The sequence below is a fragment of the Sapajus apella genome, unplaced genomic scaffold (genome assembly GCF_009761245.1).
Source record: "Sapajus apella isolate SASKATOON/1434 unplaced genomic scaffold, GSC_monkey_1.0 scaffold205, whole genome shotgun sequence".
Classification (NCBI taxonomy): Eukaryota; Metazoa; Chordata; class Mammalia; order Primates; family Cebidae; genus Sapajus; species Sapajus apella.
In genome coordinates this window covers 735090-761234 of record NW_022437145.1, presented here as the reverse complement: position 1 = coordinate 761234, position 26145 = coordinate 735090, and the positions used below count along the sequence as shown (strand labels likewise).

Here is a 26145-nt window from a genome sequence, read left to right as displayed (position 1 = left end):
CCAAATACCAATCTATTTCATGGGCTGAACATGGCGTTGTGACCTGCCACATATGCAATCTAAAAACACTTTTTCAGGCCGGGCGCGGTGGCTCAAACCTATAATCCCAGCACTTTGGGAGGCCGAGGCGGGTGGATCACGAGGTCAAGAGATCGAGGCCATCCTGGTCAACATGGTGAAACCTCGTCTCTACTAAAAATACAAAAAATTAGCTGGGCATGGTGGTGCGTGCCTGTAGTCCCGGCTACTCGGGAGGCTGAGGCAGGAGAATTGCCTGAACCCAGGAGGCAGAGGTTGCGGTGAGCCGAGATCGCGCCATTGCACTCCAGCCTGGGTAACAAGAGTGAAACTCCGTCTCAAAAAAAAAAAAAAAAAAAAAAAAAAGGAAGAGAACATGAACAATTTTTATAAAATTACCATGTGTGTTTGGAAAGATATATTCTCTCATTCTTGGGTATAGGAGTCTCTGATTGCCCATTCATCTTTCGGAGAATATCTCCATTTCTGCCTGCTCGGTCAATCAGTTCCTGAGAGATGGAAAGAATGCAGATGATGACTTTCTACTGTAGTAATACATGTGGCAGCCATGGACCTATGCTGCTCAGCTTCCCCTTCAAAGGGACCTCCTGTGGGGAGTGTGCTGGGCCAACCGCCTTCAGACCACCATGGTATTCAAGCCAAAACCACATTCCTGTCCCTCTGACCACAGTTACTCTCAGCCAGTGACTAATCACCAAGCGGGTACTAGGACCACAACTGCCTAGTGCAAGGGCTCTCTTACAAGGAGTCACTGCTCAGAGACTCTCCATCTGTCTGGCCAAGCTTGCTCAGAGTCCTGCTGCAGCCTGAGGCTTCCTCCTTCCCTATCTCCCTCCCTCCCTCCTTTAGAAGTCAGACCTGCCTTGCGGCCTGAAAGTTCTCCTAGCCTGCAGCTTCTTTGCCGCTTCTTTTTTTTTTTTTTTTTGAGACAAAGTCTTGCTCTTTCGCCAGGTTGGAGTGCAGTGGTGTGATATCGACCCACTGCAACCTCTACCTCCTGGGTTCAAGTGAATCTTCTGCCTCAGCCTCCCAAGTAGCTGGGATTACAGGCACATGCTACCACACCCTGCTAATTTTTGTGTTTTTAGTAGAGATGGGGTTTCACCATGTTGGCCAGGATGGTATCGATCTCTTGACCTCGTGATCTGCCAACCTCAGCCTCCCAAAGTGCTAGGATTACAGGTGTGAGCCACTGCACCCGGCCTTGCTTCTGTTTTTTTTGAGACAGGGTCGCACTCTGTCTCCCAGGCTGGAGGGCAGTGGCATGATTACTGCTCACTGTAATCTCGACCTCCAGGGCTCAATATGATCCTCCTGCCTCAGCCTCCCAGGTGACTGGGACCACAGGCATGTGCCTCGATGCCTGGCTAATTATTTTATTTTTTGTAGAGATGGGGTCTCCCTATGTTGCTCAGGCTGGTCTCAAACTCCTGTGCTCAAGCAATCCTCCCACCTCGACTTCCCAAAGTGCTGGGGTTATAGGCGTGAGCCACCATGCCCAGCCCCAGCCTGCTTCTGCACTCTCCCCTTCATCCTCGTGAATCTAATGTGTATCTAATCTAATCTCTTGTGTATCTAATGCCATCTTGGCATTTATTTCATGGAATCCAAACTAGCCCAGGGAATTTGTTCATTTCTCCTTGTAATTGTGACAATTCTTGACATATTTTGGGGTGCACAGAAGTTCAACTTCTTATATATTCTTGATGAATTGTTCCTATTATTATATATAACAATCCTCCTAATTCTGAACACAATTTATTCCATATCTATGCCCCTGAACAATACATAGTATCGTTCTATATTTTTTCAACTTTAAAGTTACTGTTTTGAAGTATTCCTCTCCAATTTATGTTTCTGAGATTTATTCATGTAGATACATATAGTTGCAGTTTATTTTTACTGCTTTACATTAATCTGTTGTCTGCATAAAACACAATGTATTTATCTCCTCTGCCACTGAAGGACAGTGTTTTGTTGAAGATGGAGTTTTGCTCTTGTTGTCCAGGCTGGAGTACAATGGTTCAATCTCTGCCCACCGCAACCTCTGCCTCCCAGGTTCAAGCAATTCTCCTGCCTCAGCCTCCTGAGTAGCTGGGATTACAGGCATGCACCACCATGCCCAGCTAATTTGTATTTTTAGTAGAGACAAGGTTTCTCCATCTTGTTCAGATTGGTCTCAAACTCTTGATCTCAGGTGATCCTCCCACCTCGGCCTCCCAAAGTGCTGGGATTATAGGCATGAGCCACTGTGCCTGGCCCAGAAAGGTTTTTTAAAATGTAAATATAGTCAGATCTTTCACTCATTTAATTTATAACTTGTACTTTTAGTGTCTTATTTAAGAAATCTTTTGCTACTCCAAGGCTGTAAAAATTTATCCTGGCCAGGCATGGTGGTTCATGCCTATAATTTCAGTAAATTGAGTGGCTGAGGAGTTCAGGACCAGCCTGGACAACATAATGAGACCCCATCTCCACAAAAAGAGAATAAAATTACCTGGTCGTGGTGGTGCACACCCGTAGTCCCAGCTACTCAGGAGGCCGATGCAGGAGGACCACTTGAGCCCAGGATGTTGAGGTGGTAGTGAGCCTTGGATGCACCACTGTGATGTAACCTGGGCAACAGAGCAAGACCCTGTCTCAAAAGGAAAAAAAAAACTGATCATATTTGGGCCTCTGATTTTTTGTGTGTGTGATATGAAGTTGGAATCCAATTATATTTTCTCCCATTTGTAAAACAAATAGTCCCAGTATCATTTGCTGAATACTGCCAGTTTTTAGACCCTAACGAATTGTTGTTGTTAGTATTGTATGATGGGGTCAATGGCTGCTTGGGTCCATTCACCTTTTTTCAGTGTCTTTGCTCACTACTATTTCCATATGGGAATTCCTTCTCAATATTTTTTCACAAATTTATATTTTTTTCAAATGCTGAAATCCAAGAAAAATCAGGGGGAAAGGATTAGAAAACCCTATGAGAATTAAGGCTTAATGGAAATAGAAATGTTTTTGGTTCAGGCCAGATGCAGTTGTTCACACCTGTAATCCCAGCACTTTGGGAGGCCAAGGCGGGAGGATCACCTGAGGTCAGGAGTTTGAGACCAGCCTGGACGACATGGTGAAACCCCATCTGTACCAAAAATACAAAAAATTAGCTAGGTGTGATGTTACGCATCTGTAGTCTCAGCTATTGGGGAGGCTAAGGCAGGAGAATCACTTGAACCTGGGAGGTGGCAGTTGCAATGAGCCAGGATTGCACCGGTGCACTCAAGCCAGAGCTACAGAGTAAGAATCCATCTCAAAAACAAAAATAAAAAAAAGAAGGCACCTTGCCCACAGCTGTTGCCATGTTGTGACCATGGCCCTGTCTGCTGCTGCAAGACATTCTTGCAAATAAATTATTAACTTGTCTGGCTGCATAATATACCTTATGTAAATTCTATCATATCAGCGGTGTTCCAAGAACAAGTTTGGAAATCAAAATAAGTCTTGCCGGGCATGGTGGCTCACGCCTGTAATCCCAGCATCTGGGAAACTGAGGTGGGCAGGTCATGAGGTCAGGAGTTCAAGACCAGCCTGACCAACATGATGAAACCCTGTCTCTACTAAAAATACAAATATTAGCCTGGTGGTGTAGCACATGCCTGTAATCTCAGCTACGTGGGAGGCTGAGACAGGAGAATCACTTAACTGGGAGGTGGAGGTTGCAGTGAGCCAAGATCATGCCACTGCACTCCAACCTGGGCAACAGAGCGAGACTTCATCTCAAAAAAAACCCCAAAAAACAAAGTAAGTCTTAAAATCGGCAACTTTGACACATGAAGTACTGTTAACCTTGCTAGGAAATCCAAATATTACATTATTTGAATATTGTCCAATAATGATCACTAGCTTTTCCCGTGTTGTGATATGCCCTATAGGCTACATTTCATTATAAACAGTATTAAGCTTCATGTTTCTTATTTGTTAAATACGTTTTTAGGTAATTGGGTTGAGTATGAATCATATTGGAAATATTTTAGGAATAACATATGATTTGGGGAATTCCCAAGAATTCCTGGGAATTCTGATTTCTTATTCCTCAATCGTAAAGTTTAATATCTGTCAGAATTTGGAAGCAGCTCTGCTCACTTGAGGCAATGCTGCTTACTTGAAAAGCACATCGTTGCTTCTATTTTTAGATTTTTTATTCTGTCAAAAGAGAGCTGGAGTAATGTCATAATTTTTTTTAGAGAAGGGGGTCTCAATGTTGGCCAGGCTCAGGTACGTGGCACAATCATGGCTCACTGAATCCTCAACCTCCCTGGCTCAGGGGAACCTCCTGACTTAGCCTCCTGAGTAGCTGGGACTACAGGTGCACACCACCACGCTCGGCTGATTTTCAAATTTTTTGTAGAGATGGAATCTCACTATGTTGTGCAGGCTGGTCTTGGAACTTTTGGCCTCAAGTGATCCTCCTGCCTCAGCCTCCCAAAGTGCTGAGATTACAGTAATGAGCCACCACATCTGGTTCTCCACTACCGCTTCCTAGGTTGGTATAGCATAGTGTTTAAGAATGTGGGCTTCTGGCTGGGCACGGTGGCTCACGCCTGTAATCCCAGCACTTCGGGAGGCTGAGGTGGGTGAATCACAAGGTCAAGACATCGAGACCATCTGGCCAACATTGTGAAACCCTGACTTACTAAAAATGCAAAAATTAGCTGGGCGTGGTAGGGTGTGCCTATAGCCCCAGCTACCTGGGAGGCTAAGGCAGGAGAATTGCTTGAACACAGGAGGTGGAGGTTGCAGTGAGCTGAGATCACACCACTGCACTCCAGCCTGGTGATAGAGGGAGACTCTGTCTCAAAAAAGAAAGAAAAAGAATGTGGGCTTTTGTAGCTACACTTTGACCTGTGACCTTGGGCAAGTTTTAACCCCTCTGTGACTCAGTTTCCCCATCTGTGAAGGGAGTATGATAGTAATTGCATCAAGTTCTAAGGGTTAACACGAGAATTAAATAAATAAGAGGCCGGGCACGGTGGCTCACACCTGTAATCCCAGCACTTCGGGAGGCCAAGGTGGGCGGGTCACCTGAGGTAAGGAGTTCAAGATCAGCTTGGCCAACATGCTGAAACCCCATCTTTACTAAAAATACACAAAGCCGGGTGTGGTAGCAGGCACCTGTAATCCCAGCTACTCGGGGAACTCAGGCAGGAGAATCACTTGAATCTGGAGGTCGCAGTGAGCTGAGATGGTGCCATTGCACTCCAGCCTGGGTGGTGAAGGGTAAGACTCTGTCTCAAAAAAAAAAAAAAAAGAATTAAATAAATAAGAAAAGGTCCCTAGAACAGTGCCTGGTCTATAGCAACCACTCAATAAATGAGACTTCTTATTCTTGTTTTCAAGTCTTTTCTTCCCCTGGGTTGACTTTTCTTTCATGAAGTACATTTTTACTGGTACAGCACTGCCAGTGAACATGGAAAATGGCCTCTGTCTTCATTCTAAAATACATATATTTTTGCCCTCATCCTAGAACAGTAATTTAAGCATAGGATTCTAGGCTGACAATTCCTTTGAAGACACTGTTTAGCCATCTTTGGAGATTTTGGTTGGGTTGAGAAGTCTTCTGTCAGCAGGATTGTTACCTGGAGGTCAGGTGTCTTTTTTTTCTGGTTGTTCCTGTGGTTGTCTTCTCGTCTTTTGTATCTTACAGTTTTCTGTATTTTCAGTAGAGATGGGGTTTCGTTACATTGGCCAGGCTGATCTCGAACTCCTGACCTCAGGTGATCCTCCCACCTCAGCCTCCCAAAGTGCTGGGACAAACCATCAATTCGAGGTGATGGGAGCAGTGGCAGAGGTAAGCCAGGATACTACAGGACTCACCGAGGGTGACAAAAACTTCCTGGAGACAGCGAAGTTAGAGCTCGGCTTTATATGATAACTAGGAGTTGGCTGGGAGACAGTGGTGGCAGTAACATCCTGGTAGAAGAGACAGCTTGTGGAAGGTCACGGGTGTCACGGAGCATGGTGGTGCCTGAGAGAAGCAGTAAGAAGTTTGGTATAGCTAAAGATTAAGGTCACGTGGAGGACCAGCTCCAGCAGGGTTTGGGTGCCCTACAGTCTTCTCCCTGTAATTCTCATGCACTTAAAAAGCAAACAAACAGACCAAGTGTGGTGCCTCATGCCTGTAATCCCAACACTTTGGGAAGCCGAGGCAGGTGGATCATCTGAGGTCAGGAGTTTGAGACCAGCCTGCCCATGGTTGAAACCTCAGCTCTACTAAAAATGCAAAAATTAGCTGGGTGTAGTGGCGTGCCCCTATAATCCCAGCTACTTGGGAGGCTGAGGCACGAGAACTGCTTGAACCCGGGAGTCAAAGGTTGCAGTGAGCCAAGATCATGCCATTGCACTCCAGCCTGGGTGACCGAGTGAGACTCCATCTCAAACAAACAGCTTTATTGAGATTTAACTTACATATGGTAAAATGCACCTGCTTGAAGTATGCAAGTCCATGGGTTTTAGTATACTGACAGAGTTGTGTCACCATAACTAACTTCAGGACATCCCACAGAAAAGCCCTCTGGGCAGGGTTTTTGACAGGGTCACAGCCTGCCCAAATTATATCTCTCGTCAGTTTGGCAGCAGAACAGAGACGGGCTTGAAGGGGACAATGGGGGCCCTCATCGAGCCAAGAACATGAGCAATCGCCCAGCAGTGATTGTGCACAAAGGCTAAAGATTTATAGCAGTGACGGGGGAAATACACTCCATCTCTTAGATTCTTCTTTGCCAGGAAAAGAATTAGGTTATGAAGACACACGTCATTTTTTGCTGGTTGGCTATTTAGTGGTGGTTCTACAAATCAGTATTATGGATGATGTTGCTTATTTACAAAGAAAAAATGACAGATCGGCTGTATCACCGCGAAATCCAGAATGCTGAAGTTTCTGCAAAATGGGAACACTACAGAGCACTGTCCAGCACGTTTCCTGCAGCAAAACCCGAAGCTGGTGTGGACCAAATCAAGGCCACAGGCTCTGTCCTTGAAGGCTCTTCAGGGGGCTGCATTCACACTGAAGTGCTGAGTCACCCATGAATCCTGTGTTGTGAGGCGGGCTGCCTCCGTCCAGCACAAGTCCAGGCTCCTTAGAGAGGAAAGGATCAGAGACAGGTGCACCTCTGCAGTGGCTTTGCCATCAGGGGGTCTCATTTGAGCCTGTTGCAGCGGTCATTGATCAGTTAGGTTTTTTTTTTTTTCTTTGAGATGGAGTTTTGCTCTTGTTGCCCAGGCTGGAGTGCAATGGTGCAAACTTGGCTCACTGCAACCTCCACCTCCTGGGTTCAAGTGATTCTCCTGCCTCAACCTCCAGAGTAGCTGGGATTACAGGCATGCGCCACCAAGCCCAGCTAATTTTGTATTTTTAGTAGAGACCGGGGAGCGGGGGAAAGAAAAGAAAGAAATAGCCAAAAGAACTCTGGCTAATAAATGAATAAATAAAAGGAAAAAAAGAGATGGGGTTTCTCCATGTTGGTCAGGCTGGTCTTGAACTCCCGACCTCAGGTGATCCTCCCGCCTTAGCCTCCCAAAGTATTGGGATTACAGGTGTGATCCACTGCACACGGCTAATTAGTTAGGTTTTTTAAACCGCAATGAAAAATAAAAACAAAACTAAATTAAACTGGCTTTACCAATGCAAGGGACTCTAGTCTGACATCATATTCAACTATGGTCATGTGAAAAGCCTCTCTTTACAAAAACAGAGAAATTCACAATAAAAATCTCACTAAATAAAGTGCCAGTGCATGGCTGAGTTAGCAAGAAAGAACAGAATATCCCCAGGGGCCAGAAACGAAGAGGGAGAAGCCAGAGTGGTGAGCACAGGGTTCTGTCCCACAGCTACCTCCAGCAGGCACGTAAGAGGAGGCAAGGGTTATCAGAGCCAGCAACCCAGGGGCTTTGGTTCTGGTGGCTGCGTTGAGGCTGAAGGTAAGATCTTCAGCTGACAGAAGTAGAGAGTTGAAACTATGCCTCCTTGCAAAAGCCAGACTCCTCTGAGGGCAGATCTCTCAGTGAAAGATGGGCTAGAAAAAACCTACCCTCTGCCACAGGGATATAACAAAAAGCTTGTTTATCATTGCAGGGGCATAGAGCAGTGGGGACCTGGGACACATTCTACAAAAGGATCCCTTGAAAAATCCAAGCCTCATGTCTGTACTTTGAGGGGGTTTGAGGTCCAAATTCGTACTCCATGCATGGTCTGGGATTCCTATGCCAAGAGAAGAGAATTGGTGCCAGGCTGGTGATAACCCTGGGCCACCTGGTGAAGCAGCTGCAGAATGGCTCTGGAGGGGCATTTTTACAACCCCAGCAGCAGGAAATTCCCACGCAAAAAACAAGCTCCCCTGAAAATGAGCTCACAATCAAATCTCAGTACACACAAGGAAAGGGGTGAACAGGAGCACACGGACAGGTGCTACACACAGAAGGAACAGAGGCCGAGGCTCTGAGATAACAGAACAGCAGGCCAAAAGAGAGTATCGAATACAAATGTTCATGACGATTAAAGGCCAAAGGAAAACATTCAAACTCTCAAGAAGATAGTGATACATCATGACACCAAGAACAGATAAATTCTTTTTTTCTTTTTTTGAGACGGGGTCTTGCTCTGTCACCCAGGCTGGAGTGCAGTGGTTCAGTCTCAACTCACTGCAACCTCTGCCTCCCGGGCTCAGTGATCCTCTCACCTCAGCCTCCTGGGACTACAGGCGCATGACATCATGCCCTGCTAATTTTATTATTTTTTTTTTGAGATAGCGTCTCAACCCGTCACCCAGGCTGGAGCGCACCTCCCGCCTCAGACTCCTGAGTAGTTGAGACTACAGGCGCAAGCCACCAACCACAGGTTACATTTTGTATTTTTTTTTTTTTTTTTTTTCTTCTGAGACAGAGTTTCATTCTTGTTGCCCAGGCTGGAGTGCAATGGTGGGATCTCGGCTCACCGCAACCTCCACTTCCCGAGTTCAAGCGATTCTCCTGCCTCAGCCTCCCGAGTAGTTGGGATTACAGGCACCTGCCACCACACCCAGCTAATTTTTTGTATTTTTGGTGGAGGCAGGGTTTTATCACGTTGGCCAGGCTGATCTTGAAGTCCTGACCTCAGGTGATCCGCCCACCTTGGCCTCCTAAAGTGCTGGGATTACAGGCATGAGCCACCACTTCTGGCCTTTTTGTATTTTTCTAGAGACAGAGTTTTGCCATTTGCCCTGGCTGCTCTTGAAATTGTGAGCTCAAGCAATCCACCCAGCTCCGTCTCCCAAAATGCTAGGATTTCAGGAGTGAACCACCACACCTGGCTAGATGACAGATTTGAACAATACTTATGGATGAAATGACATGGAGTCTGAGATTTACCTCAAAATAATTCAGAGTGGGGAGCTGTGGGAAGGAGCACGGACTAAACAAGTCGGGATATAGGTCGATACTTGTTGAAAGTGAATAATAACTACACAGGGCCGGGCACCGTGGCTCGCGCCTGTAATCCCAGCGCTTTGGAAGGCCAAGGTGGGAGGATTGCTTGAGCCCAGCAGTTTGAGACCAGCCTGGGTAACATAGTAAGATGCCGTCTCTATAAAAAATAAATGAATAAGCCAAAAAAATGTTCATAAATACATAGAGCTTTATTCTACTGTCTCTAATTTTATATACATTTGGATTTGCTATAATAAAAATTATGAAACAAACAAAACATAAAGCTCCAAGTAGATCTTCTAGAAATAAACAATATCAATAATGAAATTTAACACTTAGGACAGGCTTACTGGCAGATTGGACACAGATGAAGAGAGATTTGATAAACTCGAAGTTATGAAAAAAAAATCCAGAATGTAGAGAGAGAAATAGACAAAAAAATTTTAAAACTTCAGGAGAGACTGAGAGATTAAGACACGCAGAGAATAAATTGAAATATATGCTGCTCATTTAATGGGAATTCCAAAAGAAAACAAAAGGGGTCGGGTATGGCGGCTCACGCCTGTAATCCCAGCACTTTGGGAGGCCGAAGTGGGAGGATTACCTGAGGTCAGGAGTTCGAGATCAGCCTGGCCAACATGATGAAACTCGGTGTCTACTGAAAATACAAAAATTAGCCAGGCGTGGTGGCGCACACCTGCAGTCCGCATCTCTATGACCTGTCTTGGCGTCTGGTACCTCCAAGATGGTATTTGCTCAACTGGCCCCAGCTGATCTCGTGGGTCTCTCTATTGAACATTGAGCCCGCTACCAAAAGCAGGTGCCGCAGCCGAGGAGCATGTAGGTAGCGCCAGCTCACCTGGAGCTACGGAAACACGAGACCCTAATTCCTTCCTCGCCCTCCTCTTTTGCTTTTTCTTAACCTCTGATTTCACAGTTACCAATTAGCAATTTGGAAGAACCACCTTCCTTGTCTTTCTGAAATGCCTCTCTGCTAAGGTACCTTTCTCTTGGGGTAAAAAGCTAGGGGACTGCATGTACTAAGTGAATGGGGGAGGGGAGCCAATTAACATTCAGCTAAGAGAAAAAATGATTTCTCCTATCAGCAGTAAAAACTGACAGCTCTATCAGAAAATGAGCCGGGGGAGCCACAAAGCCTGGCAAGGCAGGGCGGGGAGGGAAGGCGTCTGCAGGCCTAATCAGGAGTGATAAAGATGGCTAAGGGCCGAGTCCGCTGCTGGGAGCCAGGGGATCACTCAGGCATCCAAAGGAGCTACCTCAGGAGGTGGAACCGTTGCCATCCACCTCGTCCCTCCTGTCTGAGCCGGCCCCAGGCACAAGCACTGGTACTGCTCAGGTTTTATACCTGAAACTTAGAGCTCTGACTCTCCTAACGGCCTCTCCCTGTGCACTCATTTCCTCTGACCTTATCATAAAAGGCGGCCACGTGACATCTATTTATGGCAGTGGGATGGTCTGGGGAGAGGAGGCTCCCTGCAGCCAATTCCAGGGCTGATGAAATTGCCCTGGCCCTCTGGATCTCTCCCTGCCATGAATGAACAAACAGGTTTGGGGGCAGGGTGGTGAAATCAAATTCCAGCGTTATCTGACATACAAGTTCCTTCTTGAGTGCCACATAGGTAATTTGTTATAAATCGAAGCTTAAAAACCGGATCGGATTTCACAGAGCTCAATTCCATCCGTTTAAGATGAGAAGACGTGCAGAGAAGGACGGAGAGAAAACACCCTCATTCAGCCCGGCAGAGAAGAGAGTTAGCTTTTAAAAAAGTAACCATTGATCTTCTGCTTGAAATATAAGCGCATTTTGCTAAAAAAAAGAGGATGCCAGTGAGATTGAGACAGCAAGTGACGGAAGAGAGCGCTAAGACTAGAGCAGGTTATTTGTTTTAATTGGAAACAGAAAGAGGCAGTTTTCGGTCATGTTTTGTGTACAGTTCCAGGCCATGTGCCCTCTCTCATATACAATAATGAAACATAAAGACATGCGAACAAGTTCAGTGCCTGAGAGCATCGACGCCTCCCTCGAGGCATCTGTGTGCCCAGCACGAGCATGTAGGAAAAAGGAACAGTCTCAGGGAGCTCGTGCAGGGATTTGATTTCTCCACACACTTGTCTTCAGCAGACACTAATGGGGGAACGCGGGGAGGTCCAGACCTGGCATCTTCAGAGACCATAGCTGCGGGGCTATGGTTTTCTGAATCACTCCCAAATGCTTTTGAACTGGGATTTTTAAAAAATTAGGTTTCTTGTCTAAAATGTTCTACTTTTTTCTGTGTTCTTAGTACAGGAAGTATAACGAGGAAGTTAAGCATTTAATACTCAAGCATTGGGACTGGCACAGTGGCTCCCGCCAGCAATCCCAGCACTTTGGGAGGCTGAGGCGGGTGTATCACCTGAGGTTGGGAGTTCGAGACCAGCCTGGCCAACAGGGCAGAACCCCATCTCTACTAAAAATACAAAAATTAGCTGAGTGTGGTGGCATGCACCTGTAATCCCAGCTACTCAGGAGGCTGAGAGAGGGGAATTGCTTGAACCAGGGAGGTAGAGGTTGCAGTGAACCTGGGCGACAGAGCGAGACTCCATCTAAAAAACAAAACAAAACAAAAGACTGTGCTAAGTGCCAAGGGCAGGCAGAAGGCAGGGAGGGAGATGGAGAGTTTTGGGAGGGGACTCTTTTAGATGGGGTGGCTGGGAAAGGCCTCTTTAGGAAAGTAACATTTTAATAAAGCCATAAGAGGTGCAAAGCTGTGAGCGTGGGTGACACAGACCCCACCTCCAGGCCTGAAAGTACCAGGACTGGGAGGAAAAGCAGCCCCCACTCAAGAAGGCAGCAGCGGTGCACAGAGAAAAACAACGCTGCAAAATTCGTGTCTATCCCTTGGAGCAGAGCAGATCAGATGCAGCTTCAGCTGCTGGGAGCTGGTCCCTGGCTTGTGCCACCCTCCTGCCCGCCCTGGCCTGGAGTCCTGCAGCATGACCCAGAAACAGTGCCAGCAGCCAGGCCTGAGGAAGTGGTGCCTGGCCGTGCAGACACAGCTGGTTGGAGGGAACCCTGGACAGGGCCACATGATGACTTTTCTGGGACCCTTCCTCCACTAAAAAAAAAAAAAAAAAAAAAAAAGTAAAAACTGTATATTATGGCTGCATGGCTACAAAGATGAATCTAACCAGACTGGGCTGGTAATAAATCATTTACAATTTTTTTTTCTGGTTTTAATAAAATGAAGACATTTTTATGGGTCCATAGTGCCCTCAGACACGGTACTTGCTGAGCAGAATGAGGATGTGGGCTCTGGAGGTGGTGTCACGAAGCTCTTGCTTCTTCCTTTGCAGGATCAGCAAGAGGTCACTCTGCCTTTCCCCATGGCAAAGAAACTTCCCATGGGCACCTGCACATACCCCAGGCCTCCTCCCTGCCAAAGCAGGAATTCCTGTGCCACCTCCTGGGGAGGGCAACCCAGCAAATGAGCCCCCTTGCATGGGTGGGAGTTGGTGACTGTTCTGTTTTCTGCAATAGTTCATGTTTTTGTTTTTTTTTTTAAAGACATGGTATCCCCATGTTGGTCAGGCTGGTCTTGAACTCCCGACCTCAGGTGATCCACTGCGCCCGGCCGTTTTTTTTTTTTAAGCAGAATCTCACACTGGCGCCTAGGCTGTAGTGCAGTGGCTCAATCTCAGCTCACTGCAATCTCTGCCTCCTGGGTTCAAACAATTCTGCCTCAGCCTCCCTAGTAGCTGGGACTACAGGTGTGCACCACCACACCCAACTAATTTTTTTGTATTTTTAGTAGAGAAGGGGTTTCACCAAGTTGGCCAGGATGGTCTTGATCTCCTGACTTCATGATCCACCCACCTCAGTCTCCCAAAGTGCTGGGATTACAGGCCTGAGCCCCCGAGCCCGGCCCTTTTCTTTTTTTTGGGATGGAGTCTCCCTCTGTCGTGAGGCTGGAGTGCAATGGCGTGATCTCAGCTCACTGCAATCTCTGCCTCCTGGGTCCAAGAGATTCTCCTCAGCCTCCCGAGTAGCAGGGACTACAGGCACGCACCACCACACCCAGCTAATTTTTTTGTGTGTTTTTAGTAGAAAAGGGGTTTCACCATGTTGTCCAGGATGTTCTCAATGTCTTGACTTCGTGATCCACCTGCCTTGGCCTCCCAAAGTGCTGGGATTACAGGTGTGAGCCACTGCGCCCGGCCACAATGGTTCATTTTTTGCATCAACTTGACGGAGCCATGAGGTGCCCAGTATTTGGCTCCACATTATTCTGGGTCTGTGGTGAGGGTGTTTCCAGCAAGATAAGCATTCGAATTGGTAGACTGAGTAAAACAGAGGGCCCACCCCAGTGCGGATGTGCCTAATCCAATCCTACAAAAGCCTGAATAGAGCAAAAGACAGACTAAGCAAAGTGTGGACGCAGCTGGTAGTCCCAACTATGCCGGAGGCTGAGGCAGGAGGATCGCTTGAACCCAGGAGTTCGAGACCAGCCTGGGCAACATGGTGAGACCTCATCTCTACAAAAAGCTTTTGAAAAATTAGCCAGGCATGGCACACTTGTAGTCCCAGCTACCCAGGAGGCTGAGGCAAGAGGATCATTTGAGCCCAGGAAATTGAGGCTACAGTGAGCCACATTCATACCACTGCACTCTAGCTCTAGCCTGGGCAGCAGGGAAAGAGCCTGTTTTTTTACCAAAAACAAAAAAAAGCCAAGCGCGGTGGCTCACTCCTGTAATCCCAGCAGTTTGGGAGGGTGGGTGGATTACCTGAGGTCGAGAGTTTGAGACCAGCCTAGCCATCATGGTGAAACCCTGTCTCTGCTAAAAATACAATTAGCAGGGCGTAGCGGCAGGCACCTGTAACCCCAGCTGCACGGGAAGCTGAGGCCGGAGAACTGCTTGAACCTGGGAGGGGGAGGTTGCAGTGAGCTGAGACTGCACCACTGCACTCTAACCTGGTGACAGAGTGAGACTCCATCTCAAAAAAAAAAAAAAAAAAAAGAAAAGAAAGAAAAAGTAAGAATTCGCTCTGTCGGCCTGACTGTGAGCTGAGCGGGTACACTGGTCTTCTCCTGCCTTTGAACTTGGACTGCAATGGCACTGTCAGTGCTCCTGGTTTTTTTCTGCTTGCTGACTGCAGATCCTGACTGCCAAACCTTCTCAGCCTGAGCTGGGCCAGGGCTCAGGGTAATTAGATGGGGCAGGTGGGGCTTCCCAGCAGCAATTTTTGGGCAAGTCAAGCTAAGACACCTCCCTGAGAATTGCTCTGCAGGGAACTGCCAACTCCAGGCAGTAAGAGGTGAAGCTGCCACACCTTTGCCTAATTCAGGAACACAGAGTCTTTGCCTTTAGAAATTCTCTCTGCTGTTGAGGGTGGAATGGAAATAAATATAATGTTTCATACAAAGCAAAAAAAATATGATATAAGGATTTTGGGCTGGGCCGGGTGGCTTACCCCTGTAATCTCAGCACCTTAGGAGGTCAAGGTAGGAGGATCCACTGAGCCTGGGATTTTGAGACTAGTCTGAGCAACATAGTGAGATCCTATTTCTTTTAAAAGAGAGAGAGAGAGAGAGAGAGAGAGAGGACTTATTTAAAGTCTTATTTTGGCATTTACTGTTGATTTCCAATTATTCAGGATTCAATCATCCAGTTTGAGCACCACTGAAGCCTTTTCTAGGCAGTTTTCATCCATCTTTTCATTGACACTAATCTGGGTACTTCCTAATATTAATGAAAATAAAAGGAAACGAGTGAAACAACAATTTTACCTTCCTCTATTAGCTTCTGAGGGAGAAGGCGGACAAGAGAAGGCTGGGTGACCAGCTGGCATTCGCTTCCCTGTCAGGTTATCTCGACATCCCCACATTGTGGAAAGGACCCTGAGAGCTGACCGTGCCTGCGTCTTGGCTCACTGCAACCTCCGCCTCCCAGGTTCAAGCAATTCTCCCTGCCCCAGCCTCCTGAGTAGCTAGGATTACAGGTGCGTGCCACTACACCTAGCTGTTTTGTATTTTTAGTTGAGATGGGGTTTTGCCATGTTGGCCAGGCTGGTCTCGAACTCCTGACCTCAGGTGTTCCATCAGCCTTGGCCTCCCAAAGTGCTGGGATGATAGCAGTGAGCACCATGCCCCGCCTTTTTTTTTTTTTTTTTTTTTTTAAGAGACAGGCTCTTGCCTTGTTGTCCAACCAAACCTCTTAGCAAGTCAGACTTACAGACCATTAGAAACCCAATCAGGAACTCAAAAGCCTCACTCCCAGGTATACACCCAAGAGAAGTGAAACGTACATTCGCACAAACACCTATACGTGAATGTTATGGCAGCTTACTGATAATCATCAGAACCTGGAAATCGCCCGCATCCTTTACCTGGTGAATAGGTAAATACACTGCACTCTATCCAGACAGTGGAACACTACTCAGCAATGAAAAGGAACCATATGACAATGTGAGTGAGCCTCAAATCATGACACTCAGAGAAAGAGCCTAGACTCACACAACCCCACTTCCAGGATTCACTGGAAAAGCAACGGGAGAACAGAGCAGTGGTTGCTGGGGTAGCAGGGGGTTCTGGGAGTGACGGGATGTTCCCTGTCTTGACTGTGGTCATGGGGACAGGACTCTATGCATTTGAACTACATACCAAAAAAAGTGAATTTTACTGTGTGTACCTTGAAACCTATTTAACCATTAAAAAAGAAAAATCGTGGCGGCCTATGCCTGTATTACCAGCACTTTGCGAGGCCAAGGTGGGCATATCACAAGGTCAGGAGTTCAAGACCAGCCTGGCCAACATGGTGAAACCCCATCTCTACTAAAAATATAATTTAGCAGGGCGTGGTGGTGGGCGCCTGTAATCCTAGCTACTCTGGAAGCAGAGGCAGGAGAATTGCTTGAACCCAGGAGGCAGAGGTTGCACTGAGCCAAGATCATGCCACTGCACTCTAGCCTGGGCAACAGTGAGAAGCCTCAAAAAAAAAGGAAAAGAAAAGGGCACAGGGCTGAGCATGGATTTCAGATGCCCTATTTCAGGAAAAACAAACAAGTCCAGATTCTCCTGGCTGTGGCTCTGCGCTTTAGATGTTTGCAGAGTCAGAAGAGTGACGAAGGTTACAGGTGAGCCTGCGGGAGTAGACACCTTTGCGGAAGAGGGACTGGAGGAAATTAGCTTTTTCTGTATAGGTTTTTGGATGATGTCACTTTGTGATCTCTATTTGCTATGGCACCAGCAACCCTCACTGGGTCCTTGGCTCTGCCCTGTTCTGTTCCGCCTCCTCCTTTGCCAGTGGGGTTTCGGGGTTTCTACCTGAGCTCTGCGCCAGGGTCCAACCCAGCAACCTGCAGCCCTGAGGTCTGCAGGTCCCCATGTGGGCACTCTTGACCTCCTAGGCTTCACCGACCTGCAGACCTCCTCGCCAGTCACTCATGAACTTGGCTGAGGCACAGCTTTTCAGATCCCTGGGAACCCCTCCTCTCTTCTCTCCTACGGGGTTCTTGTGAAGCTCGAGGGAGAAAATGGTTGACAAACGGTTTTGCAAAACTAGGATTGGTTACCAAATGGGGAAGCTTATTACTGAAGACACAGATGCAGAACATTCAAGCAGGGAGCCATCAATCTCCTCTGCTGTCAGGAAGGCTGGGGGAAGGGCGGTGGGACCCAAGACAGCAGGAGCCGGATGCCACCGAGTTCTCAAAGACCTCATCTACCCCAGCCCTTCCTGTCCGGCCTCCAGGGGACACTGGATCTCCACCCAGTGCGTGACCCTCTGCCCAAGCATTTAGTGGACCACCCCCCAACACACACACACACACACACACACGCACATGCACACACATCCCTCAGTGAGATTCTGGCAGAGGGGAGAGAGCCAGGGGCCGTAGGGACCCAGGGGTGAGAAAGGGGCTGGCAGAGAGCAGGGTGTCCACCCAGAGTCAGGTTCAGGGTCACATTGATGTGTGGCCAGGGTGCAACACAGAATTCTGCAAGATTCAGAACATCCCTCAACCACCACATTTTCAGAAAATGGATGAAAAGCTGATCAAACAGACATTTGATGCCAGGATGAAGAGGAGCTGGATCCTGCATCATTGAGCTGGAGGCAAAGTGCGGGCTGGAGTTCCCCACAGCTGGAGCAGGAGTCCTCTGTCATCCATCTAGTCTGAAGCAGGAAATGCAAGAAGGCCCTTGGTGCCTCCTCCTTGGAGCCTGAGCCCGGCTGCTGAGAGCCCAGGGTGTACGGGGGCAGGTTCAGGCCCGGGCAGCGGGACTCTGGGAACTGGGCTTGCTGGTCCAAGCAACTTGGAGCACAGGCCAGTTTGCAGTTCAGCTCAGAATCCTGATTCAGAAAAACCACCACTTCTCCATGCCTGGGGAGATACGTGAACCCCCCAAACTGGGCTCCTGGGGCCACCCCAGCAAAACCCTAAATGACAGAATTGCCCAGAGAGAAGTTGGCAGGCCTGTTAGCGAGACTAACCCCATACTCACCCATGCCCTCTTCTAGTTCACAGGGCACTTTTGTAGCAGGGGAATATGAACTATTCTTGCTAATGAGCATGGTGACGCTCACAGGACCCGCACCGATTGTCCAACGCCCCACAGTTAGGAAGTGGCAGAGTGGGGCCTTTAACACCCAGATCTCCTGCCTCTGAGTCCTGAACAGTTGCTTCAGAGGCTGAGCCTTCTGAGTGAGATGATAAAACAGGAGTTTGGCTGCTGAGCCCTCTTTGGGCACTTTCTCTAGAAGAGCCAAAAAGTGGTCCCCAGATGCTACTTGCTTGTATGTGCCTGCTAAGTCAGTGCCGTTCAGTAAAAAGAAAGTGTTTTGTTTTTTGCTGCTGAATTGTAATATGTAATTGCAATGCATGTACATGGTCATATGTTTCTGTAAAGCTTGCAGAGGTGAGACATCAGTTAGTCACACCAAGCCAGCTTGGTGGCACATCACATGCCTGTAGTCCCACTGCTCAGGAGGCTGAGGTGGGAGGATGGCTTGAGCCCTGGAGTTCAAGGGTGTGATGAGCAAGGGTTGTACCACTGCACTCCAGCCTGGGTAACAGTGAGACCTATCTTTAAAAAAGAAAAAAGAGCCGGGTGAAGTGGCTCACAAAGTAATCCCAGTACTTTGGGAGGCCAAGGCAGGAGGATCACGAGGTCAGGAGTTCGAGACCAGCCTGACCAATATGATGAAATCTCATCTCTACTAAAAATAAAAAATTAGCCAGGCGTTGTGGTGTGCGCCTTTAAAACCAGCTACTCAGGAGGCTGAGGCAGGAGAATCACTTGAACCCGGGAGGTAGAGGGTGCGGTGAGCTGAGACCGTGCCATTGCACTCCAGCCTGCATGACAAGAGCAAGATTCTGTCTCAAAAAAAAAAAAGAAAAGAATCCAACCTGGGCAACATAGTGATATACTCTGTCTCTATACATGTCTGCATATGAATAAAGTTTTAAAAAACGATAAAAATAACTTGTTAGTTTAAGTCTCTTTCCACTCTGATTCCCCTCCTTCCCCCTCCCGTCCAGTTGGATGGTATTGGACTGGCTGTGGGTATTTTGGGAGAAGTTGGAAATAGTTCAGAATTCAGGGATATTTCATGTGGTTCACAGTTCTATCCATGCATAGCTCAGTCATTGCTGGGGTCCGGAGGGACAGATGGCTTCCAGGAACACACCCACCAATGAATGAATGAATGAAGAATGAATACAATGGTCATGATGGAAAAAGATTTAAATTTCTTGCTGATTTGGCATCAAATACTGACATCAACAAAGACAACATAAGACTCAGAACAGGTCCGTGTAATGAGAGCATCAAAGCCTCGCTTGGTAACCAGTGTGATCCATCCAAGGAGCATTTAAGGTCAGGTCCCACAAGAGCAAACTTGACATAGCCATGCCCTGAACTCTTACTGCTACCATATAAAAGAAATGTGATCAAAGTTTGTATTTTCTCTATAGAAAATGGCATTACAAAATCCTTGATGTACAAGGAAGCGATCAGGTATAGAAAACATAGGGAGGCCAGGTACAGTGGCTCATGCCTGTAATACCAGAACTTTTGGAGGCCGAGGTGGACAGATCACCTGAGGTAAGGAGTTTGAGACCAGCCTGGCCAATGTGGTGAAACCCTGTCTCTAGTAAAAATACAAAAATTAGCCAAGCATGGTGCGGGCATCTGTGATCCCAGCGACTCGAGAGGCTGAGGCAGGAGAATCGCTTGAACCCAGGAGGCAGAGGTTGCAGTGAACCGAGATCGCACCACTGCACTCCAGCCTGCACCACAATAACAAAACTTCATCTTAAAAAAAAAAAAAAAAAAGAAAGGAAAGAAAAAGAAAAACAGGCCTGGCACGGTGGCTCATGCCTGTATCCAGCACTTTGGGAGGCTGAGGCAGGTGGATCACCAAATCAGGAGTTTGGGACCATCCTGGCCAACATAGTAAGACCCCATCTCTACTAAAAATATAAAAATTGGCTGGGTATGGTGGTGCACATCTGTGGTCCCAGCTACTCAGGAGGCTGAGGCAGGAGAATTGCTTGAACCAGGGAGGCAGAGGCTGCAGTGAGCCGAGACTGTACCACTGTACTCCAGCCTGGGCCACAAAAATGACACTTAGTCTTAAAAAAAAAAAAAAAGAAAAAGAAAAAAACATAGGGAATGCATTGGTGGTCAATGGAGGTGGTCAAGCGGGTGATACAAAACGCCCTGTTATGTTTCTGAGTGGCTTGATATTTACCAACCTTCTAAAATTTGTAGTGTCATTTGTATTCTTCTTCTAATGGGCAGTAAAACTTCACTGTCACACCTAATTTTGGTTTTGTAATTGTGTTTGTGTCTTGCTTTTAAGGCAGAGTCTCGCTCTGTCCCCCCAGCTGGAATGCAGTGGTACAATCACGGCTCATTGCAACTTCCACCTCCCAGGTTCAAACAATTCTCCACCTCAGCCTCCCGAGTAGCCGGGATTACAGATCTGTGACACCGTGCCTGGCTAATTTCTTCTATTTTAGTAGACACAGGTTTCACCATTTTGGCCAGGCTGGTCTTGAACTCCTGACTTTGTGATCCACCTGCCTCAGGCTCCCAAAGTGTTGGGATTACAGGCATAAGCCATCATGCCTGGCCGGCAATGTCTTTTTCTAAATCAAAATGACAAGTGTATAGTCTCAGCCAATGAGCAAGGTGCTGGGATGAAGATGGGGCCTAACCCTAGCCTTGTCGAGGGGTCTTCCAAAATAGCTCCCTTCCTCAAGGCCACCCAAATGGGTCCCTGTGGGGAAGAAAGGGCCCTGCCATGAGGGAAGCACAGGCGGTTCCACATCACCAGACATCCACAAGACACCCATGCAGGGACAGGCACCCACATCCCAGGAGGAAGAAAGGGCCTCCTGGGGCCCAGAAGGGGCACAGCAGAGGGCATCCTGCAGCTGGCTGGCCCTGACCCCAGCTGGAAGGAAATGGGGAACCTGAAAGGAGCCAGGGGTTTCCCAGGAGCCGCGTGTCCATGGGGAGGGGACCACAGTTCCACCGACCTCCATCCTGGTCAGACCCCATCTGGGCACAGGGAGTGCAGGCTGGGCAAACCCCCCATGGAGAAGGGTCTGGAAGCCACGCTGGGTGTCACACAGGACCAGGGATGTCTTGGCCTGCAGAAGGGGAGGCTCTGCGGCCACAAACCCCCATCCACACCTGCTGGAAATGCTGGGGAGAAGGACCTGGTGACAACTTCCCAGGGAAAGGCCTGTTCACCAGGCCAGGCTGTGGCAGTGGAGACCACAGCGGAGGGGGTGAGCAGGGGGCCGATCCTCGGGGCCTCCAGCAAACCAGGGACCCTGTGGGGAGGGGCTGGCAACCCGGGAAACCTCTCCTTCCCACAGCCCGCCTGCTGGGCTTCCAGGCCTCACCTGGGAACCCGAAGTGAAGGGAGAGGAGAGTCCGGCAGGGTCTTCTCTTTCCAGGTGCTCTCAGCCGTGCCTGCGCTGCCATGAGGCTTCCTTAACACCCACAGAGTTGAAAGAAAAGGAGAACCCGGATCCGAACCCCCTGCCCTCTTTCCTCCACCCACCAGCCAGCTCCTTCCTACTTAGGGCCAAACGCAGCCTCAGATTCTGACCTTCACTTTCTACGAGTCGGTGTGACCCAGGTCCTACTTATCTTCAATTAAATTTAGTGGAATCACCGAGGTGCCCTTTTCACCTGTGCATTAAGAGAAAGGGCTCCACCTTCATGCGGGCTTGGGCCTAAGCACCTGCAAAGAGGAAGGGGGGCCTTCAGCAGGTCGGGGGAGGGGAATCGAGGGGCTACACTGAGCTCCCATCTAGCTGGAAGCGCAGACACTTCCAGAGTCTCCCCAGGCGGTGTGGCTGATCCTAGATTTCAACCCCAGCCCCACCTCCATTGGCCGTGTCACCTCAAAACAGCAACTTCCAGCCTGGCACAGTGGCTCACGCCTGTAATCCCCGCACTTCGGGAGGCTGAGGCAGGCAGATTACAAGGTCAGGAGCTCGAGACCACCCTGGCCAACATGGTGAAACCCCGTCTCTACTAAAAATACAAAAATTAGCCAGGCGTGGTGGCGGGCACCTATAATCCCAGCTACTTGGGAGGCTGAGGCAGGAGAATCGCTTGAACCCAGGAGGCGGAGGCTGCAGTGAGCCCAGATCGTGCCATTGCACTCCAGCCTGGGTGACAGAGCGGGACTCTGTCTCAAAAAACAAAAACAACAACGAAAAAAATCAGCAACTTCCCATCTCTGAGTTTCCTCATCTGCAAAATGCAGACATAATAGCACCTGCCTCGCAGGGTGGCTTAGAGAGTGGACTCAGCCAAGTACCCGGCAAGGCTGATCCCTTCCCCACCTTAGATCACCTCCTCCTCATCTTGCCCTCACCCTCATTCAGTGGCTATGCCCAGCAGTTGGTGGTCCAGTGCCCAGAAGGGGGTTGGAGGAGGCAGAAAGGCTTTGGGGACCTGGGACCAGGCCCTGACCAAGGGCCTCCCGCCCACTCCCAGGCCAGCTGCTCCTGGCAAGTGCCCGAGTCTCTGTCCCACAGGCAGCTCCGAGATGGCCTGGTCCCATGCTCCCTATGTGACACACAGTCAGCAGACACTGGGAGGAAAGAAAGGCAAAGGGAAGCCCAGGGGAAGCAGGGACTTGGGCACAGGCTCCCTGCCAGGAAGAAAAAGCCCCAGAACACTTTCCTTTTGCCCCAGGGGAGTTTCCTGAGGAGGGGGGCTTCTGACAAGTGAAGCCTTCAGTCACCTGTGCCTGCTTGAAAGATCTTGGTCCTAGCCAGGGGTGGTGGCTCACACCTGTAATCCCAGCACTTTGGGAGGCAGAGGCAGGTGAATCACCTGAGGTCTGGAGTTCGAGACCGGCCTGGCCAACAGGGTGAAACCCCATCTCTACTAAAAATACAAAAAATTAACCAGGCGTGGTGGCGGGCACCTATAATCCCAGCTACTTGGGAGGCTGAGGCAGGAGAATCGCTTGAACTCAGGGCAGGTGGAGGTTGCAGCGAGCCAAGATCGCGCCATTGCACTCCAGCCTGGGTGATGAATGAAACTCCATCTCAAAAAAATAAAAAATATAAATCATGGTCCTGAGATCCAAAAGTGGTTTCTCCCTTCCTCTGATTCCATTCTGAAAATGGAGGGCAGCCTGGGATTATTGTTTATCAGCACACCCCTGGGAGATTTCTGGTCCTAAAACAGCATCTCACCTGTAATCCCAGCTACTCAGGAGGCTGAGGCAGGAGAGTCGCTGGAACCGGGGAGGTGGAGGTTTCAGTGAGCCAAGATCACACCATTGCACTCCAGCCTGGGCAACAAGAGCAAAACTCCATCTCAAACAGCAACAACAACAACAAAACACCCAGCATTTCTTCAGTGTTGCAGGGCGTTTTGTACAGAACAGACCTTCGAGTCCAGTGACTGCAGGAAGTCTCTAAGTTCCCGAGGAGCCGTCTCCTGGAGAAAGCCGTTCCCACTCAGAAACCGGATTGTAAATGCTGTCGAGCTTCGGGGAACCGCCCAAAAGCTGCTGAAGTCTGAATGCCGCTGAGAATCTGTACATGTGAAATGAAAACAGTAGAAATCGATACTAGTTGCAATACTAGTAATTTCTAAGCCGAAAAAATAAATGGTTTTATTCATCTGACTTCAGCTGCTGGAGAGAGAAAGGTAGTTTTCATCGGAGGAGGCCCAGGGGAGGGGAAGGCCTTCTCATTCTGCTTCCTTGGGCCCCTCTCCAGCCTCGGCCTCTCAGCCTGGATGGGACACCCCAGCCCCTTGTCTACTCCTGGAAGTTTCTTATAAAGCCTTCCTGGGACAGATTCACACCTGTAATCCAAGAACTTTGGGAGGCCAAGACGGGTGGATCACTTGAGGTCAGGAGTTTGAGACCAGCCTGGCCAACATGGTGAGGCTAAGGAAGGAGAATCACTTGATTTCGGGAGGCAGAGGTTGCAGTGAGCCAAGATTGTGCCAGTGCACTCCAGTCTGGGCGACAGAACAACACTCCATCTCAGAAAATAAATAAACAAATAAATAGAGCCTTCCTGAACGCCTGGACCTTCTTGGTGGGCTCAGCCCGTCATGTTGGGATGTGACTTAGAGTGGATATCAGCCTGCACCCCACATGGTGGGCACCCAGCACAGGGCCGGCCCACAGCAGTGCCCTGGAGAGTTTGTTGAATGAGGGAATGAGTGACCTGAAATTCCTTGTGGATCATCGAAGGGGCCTTCTGGACCCCTGCAAGAATTAGAGGGGCTGGCCTGGGATCTTTGCTATCCCTGAACCTAGGGCAGTCAGACTCTGACCCAGGTCTGCACAGCTGTGCCATTATCCTTCCCAGCCCTGGGGCAGCGGAAGAGCCGGCCTAGCCACAGGGCAACGGGAAGAGAAAGTAAGAGTCAGTGAGAATAGACGGCGAGCTGAGAGGAGAGGGCAGAACGGAGAGGGCAGAGCTTTCCTGAGGCCTGAGGCTGGGTCGGGGGGGAGCCCCCTGAGAATCCCCTGCAGCTGCCCTGACCCCTGCACCCCACCTCTGGAACCTCAGTGGGGGCAGCTCCAAGACCAGCCTCCAATTGCTCTGGCTAGCGGAGAGGGTGGGGGGCATGGGGTGCCTGGAGGGCCTCGATTTCTGGCTCCTCGCTTCCCCGCTGCTGCTCCTCCCAGACCTGTCACCTTCATAGACTTCCTTATCCATTACCACACACTCCTCCTCTCCCCTTGGGGACCCTCCTTGTTCTCTGTGACTTTCCCAAACCCTGCTCCCCTCTAAAGGGACCTACACAATTGAGAGGATGAATAAAAATTAAAGGCAAAACAACTACTTTTCTTTTTTTTTGAGACGCAGAGTCTCACTCTGTCGCCAGGCTGGAGTGCAGTGGCAAATCTCTGCTCACTGCAACCTCTGCCTCCCGGGTTCAAGTGATCTTTCTGCCTCAGCCTCCCAAGTAGCTGGGACTACAGGCATGTGCCACCATGCCCAGCTAATTTTTGTATTTTTAGTAGAGTCAGGGTTTTACCATGTTGGCCAGGCTGGTCTCGGACTCCTGATCAGGTGATCCATTCACCTACCTTGGCCTCCCAAAGTGTTGGGATTATAGGCATGAGCCACCATGCCCGGCCTTTTTTTTTTTTTTTTTTTTTTTTTTTGAGACAGAGTCTCATTGTGTCTCCTAGGCTGGTGTGCAGTGGTATGATCTCAGTTTACTGCAGCCTCTGTCTCCTGGGTTCAAGCGATTCTCCTGCCTCAGCCTCCTGAGTAGCTGAGATTACAGATGCCTGCCACCACACCCAGCTAATTTTTGCATTTTTAGTAGAGGTGTTGCGGTGGGGGGAGCAGGGAGGGTGTTCACCAGGTTGGCCAGGCTGGTCTTAAACTTCTGACCTCAAGTGATTCGTCTGCCTCAGCCTCCCAAAGTGTTGGGATTACAGGTGTGAGCCACTACACCTGGCCTAGAACAACTGCTTTTCTTTTCTTTTTTTTTTTTTTTTTTGAGACAGAGTTTCACTCTTGTTACCCAGGTTGGAGTGCAATGGCGCAATCTCGGCTCACCGCAACCTCCGCCTCCTGGGTTCAGGCAATTCTCCTGCCTCAGCCTCCTGAGTAGCTGGGATTACAGGCACGCGCCACCATGCCCAGCTAATTTTTTGTAGTTTTAGTGGAGACGGGGTTTCACCATGTTGACCAGGATGGTCTCGATCTCTTGACCTCGTGATCCACCCCCCTCGGCCTCCCAAAGTGCTGGGATTACAGGCGTGAGCCACCGCCTTTCTATCAACATCTCACTGTTCACAAAGTGCTCTCACTTCCATTACTTCCATTGTTTTTCACTAAACCCTTATAAAGTGGGTATTTCACCCCCATTTTGAGGATGCAGAAACTGCCCCCCACTCCAATGCCTGAGGGGACAGGGCTGGGGTGCAAACTGAAGCGAGCTCACACGGGATCCCTTGCCCTTCCCAGGAAAAGGCGCTGACCCTCCAAAGAGGAGGGAGAGGGGAGGGAGTGGGGAGGAATGAGAAAGGTTGTGGGGAGGAGGAGGAAGGGAGGGGGCAGGTGGGGGAGGAAGGGAGGAGAAGAAAGGAAATGGGAGGGAGGAGGGAGAAATGGGAGGGAGGAGGGAGAAATGG

The 26145-nt window shown here is 49.0% G+C and overlaps 1 long non-coding RNA gene across 2 annotated transcripts; it reads right to left on the bottom strand.

The window, feature by feature from the left end:
* Window positions 1–5351: 5351 nt before the first annotated feature.
* LOC116544066 lies at window positions 5352–22048 on the bottom strand. Of its 2 annotated transcripts, XR_004265797.1 has the most exons (6): window positions 21913–22048; window positions 21699–21750; window positions 21407–21476; window positions 15119–15225; window positions 5902–6052; window positions 5352–5735 (listed from the first exon to the last, which is right to left on the bottom strand). It is a non-coding gene; the product is annotated as an uncharacterized LOC116544066 (long non-coding RNA). The 2 variants fall into 2 exon arrangements; XR_004265796.1 differs by having other exon boundaries at window positions 21407–21750.
* Window positions 22049–26145: the final 4097 nt, after the last annotated feature.